We start from the raw sequence: 10,186 nt of genomic DNA on the forward strand, positions 1-10,186 counted from the left end.
GAAAGCCCAATGCTAAATTAAAATCTTCCCTACTTCAAAACATGAGTGAGCAGAGACCAAGAAGTGACCTCCCCCGCCAAGAGGTTCTGTACAAGATGGAGACCTACTCCTCCTGAAATCCAAGATGTTTTTAGTGGCTTCATTACTATCCTAACGGACAGCTACTGATCCCCAGCCACAGCCAGCATGACTTTTCACAGCTGAGATTTGCCATTAACTCCTTGCTGGGCATCCCAGGAAATTTCTTGCAGTATTTCCAGGGAAAGCTGGAGGAATTGGCCCACCTTAGGGGTTTTGAGGCAGTAAATAATTAACACAAAGCGGCGATGTCTGCTTTAGTATCATTTTTCTGGAGCTGAAAGTGCTTTTCCCGAATCCCATCTGGCAAGCTGAGGGAAACCCTTGAACAGGCAATCAACTGCCTCCATAATTATGGAAAAGGAAACAGTTACGTCTTACTGCTCTTGGGGTTTCTTGACTATGCCTCTCAAGAGGCTTTCAAGGAAACATAAATAAGGATCACGTCTCCTCTTTTGATCACTTTTTCTCTTCTGAGCAAAATCTGTCCCAGAGAAAGGGAGACAGAGAAGAAAAGCATCACAGCTGCTGTTCCTGCACGATCTGAAGGCCTTCAAAAAGTTATGCTAAAATCCCAACGTCTTTATCATTTGTACAGTTTTCCATGTGTCACCCATGCCCATATGTGTTGTCGTGCTTCCCCCACCCCTGTGGGTCAATCAGGTGAAAGGACAGCCAGTTTCTACACCAAAATGGGGCTCAATGACTATCTTTCCATCCCAAACTCTTCTATTTACACATCTAACCCCACTGGCCACCTGCATTTCGTCTAACGAGCAGATGGCTTTTCCTCCTCAGTAAGACTTTCCAGTCTTGTTCGTGTGTCATCAGACTTTTCTGTTACTGTGCTCAGGTAACACCTCAAATTGTTCTCTTTGCCCCAGAGAGACTTTTTCATGACTCCTTTTTAGCAATAGTTACATGAAGGTGCATGACACTTCATTTTTTTTGGAGCCGATTTACTCCTCCCACTGTCACAATTTCAGGGCAGTGGCATTTATTTAATCACTGAATTATTTGAAATCATTTCCCTGTGGAGTCTGAGGTGCTTGGTGGCATACTGGCATTGAGTCTGAAATCTAATGTCACCGATGATAAAATCTTATCTGTTCCTTATGATAGATGAGATAGGATGGCACACTAAAGACAGAAAAATCCCTTTGAAAGGGAAAAAAATCCAATGTTATATCTGCTTGTCACTCCCAAACTCTGTCCAGGAGGTCAGGTGAAGCAACAGACCGTCAAACCCTCTCTGGGTACTGTGCTCAGTGATAGGTGGTCACAACTAGCATTTTGTTTGGATTTTTTTTCTAAATATGCTCCAAAATCTGCATTTGAACCCTTGAATTTAGCAGAAAGGTGGATAACAGAGGGCAGATGTTTCATTGGGAGCAATAGCATTTTTAGGCCAAGAAATCAGTGAACACAGCAGCTGCACTGAGCAACGAGCGAGATGCTGCTGGCGTTGAGGGAGCAAGGCCTCCATTATCTACCCACCGCACAGGAATACCTAATACTTGTAAAGCTGAGCAAACACCAGTATGGCACTTTTCCAAGCCTGAAGCGTCAGCAACACCTAATCGTAAACACTTCATTTAACATGCCTCGAAACAAAGCCCAAGACTGCCTTAGATGTAGTTCAGCATCAGCATAGGCAAACGCTGCTAGTGGGGGTCAGCTTTAGGACCAGCAAATCTACCGGCTGTAGTGTGGTCATGGTCCAGCATTGAGGTGAGAGAGAGCCACCGCAGGATGCGATTGCAGGGACGGATGGATCCTTATGCTGGGATACTAAACTTGCCCGTCATAGGAGAAATTACTCTGTCAAACCACCACAGTACCCATTTATTTACCTTCATTCATAACCCTTCTGGTTAGGGTCCAGAAGGATTTTAGCAGAGGCAAACATTCAAATGGCTCTTGCATCAACAGATGCGGCATGATACCCCGAGGACCACAATATCTGGATGCTCAGAGGTTGCCACACCTGGAAGCCACCCATCACAGAGATTTGCGGCTGATTAATTTGTTTGCAGCCTTTTCTAGATGCAGCAAATCCTCCCCAAAATCTGCATTGGCTTTCCTCGCTGCAAGTATATTTAGTCTTTGCTTGGATAATGTTCTCATAGCGATTTCTGCAAACCTGCAGTTTGCAGGCTGCATGCACTTAGACCACTAGTGAGAGGGATTTATTGCTCCTAGCATCTTCCTCCAGCAAGCCAAAACCTCCTGTTGAAACCAGGACTGGCACAAGGCTGTGTCCCTTCTCCCAGAATGTCTGCTGGGGGCAGCAGCGGCAGTGAGGACGGATCAGCTGGGAAAGCCTTCAACGCAGAGCGAACGAACTGGTGTTAAAATGGTAGCACCGGGTCAGCCCTTAAGCTTGCAATCTTCAGTCCTTTGCATTTATTACCAAAAAATGGACTTGGGTGGGTGCTGTTGGCGTGGCAGTGACGCAGCTATCTGGTCAAAGGCCTGCGGGGAGCCAGGAGATAGAGCGAGTTAACGTTTAACCCACTGGGACTGTAAACCAGCCCTGGGACTGCTGAACCTTTGGAGTTTGATATGATGATTAGGGAATAACCAGAGTGACACGTCGCAAACTCTCCATGATCAAGGAGTCCTTTTTCCCGGGCAGTGATCTCCAAAATTGCTCAGGTATGCAGCCGCTCGTCCTGCCCTGAGGTTTGGGGCCCGGGGACCGGGTCCCCCGCAGAATGGGGCTTTTGGCTGGAATGGGGAAGGAGCAGCTCCATCACGCACCTTCCCTTGCCCCCATGGTGCCCTACCATCAAATTCATGCCTCAGGTGCTTCCTGACACAGGTGGGGCCAGACCAGGGGGGGACGGGACCCCACTGCACTGCGTGGCTGGACCCACACACCGGCATGGCCCAGCACTACTTGCCTTGATTTTTTGATGGGCAAGGTGAGGAGAGAAGGGCTCTTTGGGGGGCTTGGTGTAATTTCTGCCTGGTGGCAAGTAGGTTTTTTACTGCTTTCCCCCTGCTGATCACCAGCGGTTGCCAGAAAAGCAAAGCCAGACAGAGTGGAGGGGGGAGGAGGGACTTTCCCTGCGATAATTCGATCTCAATTTGTTAAAGCGCAACTTTCTAGGGCTAATCATTAGAGATCTTTCCAACTGACTTCTTATTCCTCTTTCTCTTTGCAAATTGTCAGTGTCTATTTCCTAAAAAATCTCAGTTTTCCATAATCTCTTCAAGTTAGCAGGCTTTCTGCGCAATACATAATGCTTCTCTTAGGCTATTTTCCTTCGGGGAAATAGGAGGCTCAGGTGGGAGCAGGCGCAGGAAGGATGTTGCGTTCAAAGCATCCAGCATGTGATGCTGCAAATAAAACAGGAGGGAAGGAGGCTGGGCTCAGCATCAGGCACCCTTCATCCTCAGAATGGGCCTTTTGGGGCGTGTTGTGTACATTTGGTAACACAGCTGCAAAAGCTACATGCGAGAGGAAAGGTATTTCAAAGAGAGGAGCTGCTTCCCAAGAAAAAGAGGCTGAGCAAAACATTTGCTGGTTTATACATGAAGTATTTTCCCAAGGCTCGTGTGCTGCAAAGCATGCAATGTTTTTCCATTACTTCAAAGTCACTCTGCTTTCCTACAAATACCTATGAGTTCCCACTTTCTGTGGGATCACCTGAGCTGGAAACAAACCCTGCGTCACGGAATGCAAAGGGACTAAAGCCTCATGCCGCATTGCTCAATCGGACTCTGTCCCGCAGCATGTCTCAGCCCAGCGAAGAGCTGGTGGCAACTTGTGAAGCTTCAAGTGTCTGTTTTTAGGAAGAATATGAAGAATGCTTCATGTTATATATATGTGTAGATATACATATGCACTTCATGTTATATATATATTCATATTATGTATATATGAATATATAGTGTTTGGACCTTGAAGGGAGGAAAAAAAAACCCCAAACCTTGAAAAGCCAGCTGATAACATAAAGGAAAATCGTTTCTCTGGTAACTACCCATTTGGGTTATTAAGGGTAAAGAGTGAATATACTTATCCAGTCTTTGCAAAGGCTGTTATTCTTTGTGAGGAGCGGTTGCAACGGGGTGGGGGTAGGGCGGGGCGGTGCAAAACGGCCTTCATTAGATGTATCCAAGTGGCTCAACACATTCAAACACGAAGGGGTATTGATCTGCGCAGGATAAATACAGTTTTGTTATCTCATTCATGGAAACAGTAACCAGGTTTCCCCGAAAGGGCTGCAAAGGGGCAGCCTCAGGGTGCAAAAGGGGTGGGAGAAGAGAGCAGGCTCTGGCCACAAATACCACCTTTCCTCCTCTCGACAAAAAGCCTGGCACAGAATGGGGAAACTTGCCTTTTCCCAGCAAATAACCCAAAAGCAAAGTAAAATCCATGGGGTTTGGGGTAAAATCTTCTGGCTTTGTCTTGCTCCTGGCTGGCTGGAGCAAATCCATAGGATCTGCCTGCAGCATCTGGCAAGGAAACCATACGTAGAAGTAGCCACGGAAAGGTGAAGCAGTGTTACACTGAGTTTGTTTCTTGTCGATACAGGGCTTGCTGGACATAAAAGTGCCTTTTCTTGCCTTGACATTTTAGAACTTTAATAGAAACTTAAAATGAATGAGAGTGTTCAGTGGAGAGAGGAAAATCAAATGAAGCGGTACTCTGATTTCAGATAAAAGCAGTACCTTCTTTTTCTAATGGCAAGGGGTTCTTGATTCTGTGACCGAGATAACTCAGTAGTATTGCTAAAAATTTCATCACAAATGAGGATGAAATAGGAAATGCACCTGGACAGTTTGCACTTCTGAAGGTCCTAATTTCAGTACAAACATCTGAATAGAATGCAGCCTCCCCCAGCTCTTTTTTTTTCCTTTTCTTTTTAGCATAATGGACATTATTAACATAAAACCATCTAAGGGTGAAACCCCTGAAAATGACTGAATTTGAGAACAATTATTTCTACCAAGTGTTGTTGTGGGTTTTTTTTTTTAAATTGTGCTAAAAATACTGCCTTAATTTGTTGCAGTCATTCACACTTTCCAACAACAGACATGAAAGGGAGTTTCTCCCAGTGAGCATGGATTTGCTAATTGATTAATGGCCCAGGGAATAAAGAAGGAAAGAAAGTAATTATGTCTCCCCAGTTCCTGTGACAGCAGCTCTCCTCCCTTACCCTTACTGATAAAAAAAAATAGCCCAATGCATCGGCACCACTGCAAGGATGGAGGCTGATGCCTAGAATAAAGGGAAAGTGCTGAAATCCCACCAGTCTAAGAAGTAAAACATCCCGTTGCAACTTGTATCCTGGAAATAGTCTGGGGATACTAATGGTTATGGACAATTGGGTGGAAGACTTGGGAAAGTGCCCTGTCTGAAAAGGTGTTTAGATGTCTTCAGGCCAAGGGAGGTAGGAGAGAAGTGGGGAGAGAAGAGTTGCTTTGAAAACTGGGGGCTGGAAAGCCTTTTTACTGCGTCTAGGATTTGTTGTGTTGGGATTTATATCTCTTAAAAAAGAGTGATATGATTTGTTTCCATCCCAGGGAAACCCAATTGATGGAGGAAAGCTCTCTAGCCACAAGGCTTATAAATTAGCTGTGACTGACTTTGGGTTGGTAATTAGTAGGAGGGATCTAATTTCTAAGAGTATTGGTACATTGGGTTGTCCACGTGTGCATCCGAGCCCTGAGTGTGCAACGTTGTCCAGCCCCAGCCACTCATGCTCGTCCTGAAGCAGGAGTGGAGATGTGCAGAGTAACTGAGGCTGGAGGTACCCTGTGGTGGGGGTCTCCAGACAGACCCTGCTTCCAGCACCACAGCTGCAGCAGGGTGCTGAGGGCTGTGGTCTGGGCAAGTCAGGGCATCCCCGGGGATGGTTATTCTCTACTGCTTGCACAGGGAAGGCCTGTTTCCTAGGGGCTGGCCAGACTTTCTTTGAAGGTGGCAATGTGTGGAAGCACTGGGCACAGAATAAGGCCTGATTATCATTAACACGCTGAGAGCATGGCGACTGATATTTCCGGCACTTTCAAAAAATGAGCGGAAGTCTCCAACACTGGATTTTGCAGCGACTGTGATTCATACCTTGTGCAACCTTGAACGCTCTTGCTCCCTTATTCCTAGTAGATTGCTTGAGCATATCCTGGAGTACACCAGTGCCTAGACATACTGGTCCAGAGACTAAAAAATTTGCAGGATGCCTTATGAGAAGAGCCCAGAAGGGCTCGCCTGGTCATATCTAGCAAGGCAGAAGCCAAAGAGGGATATTGCTCCTGCTGTAAATGCATCAGCCAGCGAGATGCTCTATTCCCATCCATCTCCCAGCCCTGCAGCTTGTGCTTGCTGCTCAGCCTGCAACCAACACCTGGAGTGAGATGTTACTGGAAATCGCTCCTTCCCAGAGGAGAGGTACAGAGTCATATGGCATTTAAGGCTCCGTGTGCAAATGCATCCAAAGCAGCAGCTGCTGAGACACCCAGCCCATAGGGAAGTGCAGCGTGAAATAGTGCAATTTGCTGGGGAGCCAGGGGGAAAAAAAGGCTCTTACACTACTCATCTATCTAGGTCATGGCTGGGGACAGACTGGAAACCTCAGCTGCTATGGAAAGCTGCCAAGGTTTGCTTGGCTGCAGCCCAGCCGCCTTCCCGGCACGGAGAGGAGACGGTGCCGGTGTGGGGCGATGTGACTGCTGGCTGCAGGCAGCCCACTGCCTGGCCCTGCGCTCTGACACCCGGGGCAGCCTTCCTGTCAGAAAGCAGGTCACTGCAGCACTGGTATACCTGATAGAGAAGGAAAAAATTATGAAATCTGAGGCGGTGAATATTGGAGATAACTGCATAGCACAGCTGTGCTTTTTCATCCCACCTCTGTCCTGACCTTCGGGTACATGAGGATGGGCTCAAGTCCACACATAAGGGCCTAAAAAGACTCATGGAACACTGTGCAAATTTGCACCAAGTGCTGTAATTTGATCACTCAAAACCCTACTGAATCCATCAGCAAAAGCAAAATGTAAGGAGCCAAATTTGCAATACACCAGAGCTTTCCTCTATAGGGTGCATATAGGGTGTCTCTGCCCAGAAAGGGAAAAATGCAAAACCAATTTGCATTTTAGTTGGGGTTTTTTGTTGGGTTTTTTTTAATGACCTCTTTTTCCTTCTCAAGCACCCTGGGAAAACATCCGACTCGTTTTTGCACAGCAGTGTGCTAATTCTGCCCCATGCTGTGCCAAACCCCAGCTCCAGAGGAGTCGGCAGGCACAGAAGCAAGCACCAATGGGGGCTTGCTGCTGCCCTCAGCAAAGGCAAAACAAAACTACAATCAGGCTCCAGTTGCTGCAGAAAACACTCATTTTGGAATTAGAGACAGGAGAGAGCTATTGCATTAGACAGTCTATCTTCCAGCCCCTGCATGTTGGTAGTAATTAAAACACTGGAGAACCTGGGAGCACGGAAAAAAAAAAAAAAAAAACCACAACAAAAAAAAAACCAACAAACCAGAAGGGTCTCGCAAACCTCAGCAGTAAATAGCTCCAAAATCTAGCATTAGAGAGATGTCTCTGTTTCCAAGTATTTAAGTCACAGTCTCTGGAGCTCAGTGTGGCAAAGCCCAAGTGACACAAGGCTGAGATACTCCAAATACCTGGGCTTATACCCCATTTTTGAACCGAGACTAACCCATCTATTTAAATTTAGAGCACCTGTTCAAGTCTTCCAGGATACAAAGATATAGGAGTACAGAGCAAGTAATGCCCAAAGGCGAAGTGGCCAGCCTTAAACCTTAGCTCTTCCCTCAATGAACTGCAAAAGCAGCATGTGCTAATGAAAGATTTTGGTGTTAAACAGCTGGTTATTGGAAAAGGTTTTTTCTGTTATTTCCATGGCATCATGATGCGCTCAGAAAATGTGCTGTAGCCAGATTTGTTGCACTTCTTTACCTGCATTTTTTTATGTGCAATGCTCATGTTATGTGCACCAAGAGACCTGCTATACAGGGGGATTGTTTAGGGTCCTCTCCCCAAAATTTGGCATTACCTCAGTGTGCAGCCACAACAATCCATCCTCCTTCTACCTTTCTGTAAACCCGCCTCTGCTCCTTCAGATTTCCCTTCTCTCCTACCCAGCATCCCCACCACCATCCTATGCCCTTCCTTGTCCCTGTGCCATGGGGGTTCCCAGGGTGCCCCATCCACCTCATCCCCAGTACATCTACCATACACCCAGTACACCTACCGTACACCCAGTACACCCCTTTTGGACCTGTTTGCTTTGCAAGCAAGCCTGGGAGTTGCCATCACCTCTCATTGCCTCCACCTTTGTACAACCTTTGTAATATCTTTATCAATGAGGGATCGAGTGCTCCCTCAGTAAGGTTGCAGACAACACCAAGTTGGGTGGGAGTGTTGATCTGCTGGAGGGTAGGAAGGCTCTGTAGAGGAATCTGGACAGGCTGGACTGATGGACTGAGGCCAGTTGTGTGAGGTTCAACAAGGCCAAGTGCTGGATCCTGCATTTGAGTCACAACAACCCCACGCAGTGCTACAGGCTTGGGGATGAGTGGCTGGAAAGCTGCCCTGCAGAAAAGGACCTGAGGGTGTTTGTCGACAGGCGGCTGAACATGAGCCAGCAGTGTGCCCAGGGGGCCAAGAAGGCCAACAGCATCCTGTCCTGTACCAGAAATAGTGTGGCCAGCAGGAGCAGGGAGGTCATCGTGTCCCTGTACTCAGCACTGGTGAGGCTGCACCTTGAGTACTGTGTGCAGTTTTGGGCCCCTCACTACAAGAAGGACATTGAGATGCTGGACCATGTCCAGAGAAGGGCAACAGAGCTGTGAAGGGTCTGGAGAACAGGTCTTATGAGGAGCGGCTGAGGGAATTTGGGCTGTTTAGTCTGGAGAAGAGGAGGCTGAAGGGAGACCTTATTGCTCTCTACAACTACCTGAAAGGAGGTGTAGTGAGGTGGGGGTCAGTCTCTTCTCCCAAGTAACAAGCCATAGGACAAGAGGAAATGGCCTCCGGTTGCGCCAGGGGAGGTTTAGATTGGACATTAGGAAGAATTTCTTTACTGAAAGAGTGGTCAAACATTGGAGCAGGCTGCCCAGGGAAGTGGTGGAGTCACCATCCCTGGAGGTATTTAGGAGACGTGTAGATGTGGTACTCAATGGCACAATTTAGTGGAGGGCTTGGCAGTACAGGATTAATAGTTGGACTTGATGATTTCAAAGATCTTTTCCAACCTAAATGATTCTATGATTCTATGAACTGAAAGCAATTTAAGGCAACAACAATCATTTTGGATGACACAATTGAGCAATTTCCTACTGTGACATTCTTTGTACTATCAGACAACAGCACATTCTTTGGCTATGAGGACTCAAGGAGGGAACTGGTTGTGCTTTTGCTGGTGTTCAGAATCAGCCCATCATCAGGAGTCCTCAAGCTCAATGTTGCACCTACAGACCCTGTTTCTATGCCTGGCTCATAGAAATAGTTTTTGCACAAGCTCAAATCTCAGCGTTCAGGCAAAACAGGGCAGCCTGAAATTATAGGTAGCGAGTCCATCTCATAAATGAACCTTTGCCAGCGTGTAACCCAATTCAGATTTGGATTTCAGCTTTGTGGTGTTTTCAACCCAAAACTTTAAAAAAAAATATACCTTTAATTAGATATGACCTAAAACTACAGCTTTGAATCAAAACATCTGAACTCAAGGTTGTACAAGCCCTGAATCTAGATACAGATCTGAAGTTCTCCCATTCTCTTGACTTATAAAAACAGGCCAAAGAAGGACCTAGTCCTTGTTTCTCATAAAGTGCTGGATATGGCTTTTACGAGGTTCCCTTCCCAGCAGTGATGGGATGCAATAGCATAAAGGACTCATCATCGTGTACTCAGTGCAGGATTAGGCATCTTACACGCATTTCTTTCCTAAGACACGTGCACCAATATGTTACAATATCCCTCTGCATCTCACTGGATTGCTGTCCAAAATCTGACTGTGGGTTTAAATGTTATTTATTTTCATGCAACGAGTGGGATATTTTTGCTTTTTCCATGGTCTGTGGTGTTCTGTATTTGTCTCAAAATAACTTATTTAAGAAGAACGATCCTGTTAACT

Source organism: Leptosomus discolor, chromosome 6 (assembly GCF_034619465.1).
Source record: "Leptosomus discolor isolate bLepDis1 chromosome 6, bLepDis1.hap2, whole genome shotgun sequence".
NCBI classification, from domain to species: Eukaryota; Metazoa; Chordata; class Aves; order Leptosomiformes; family Leptosomidae; genus Leptosomus; species Leptosomus discolor.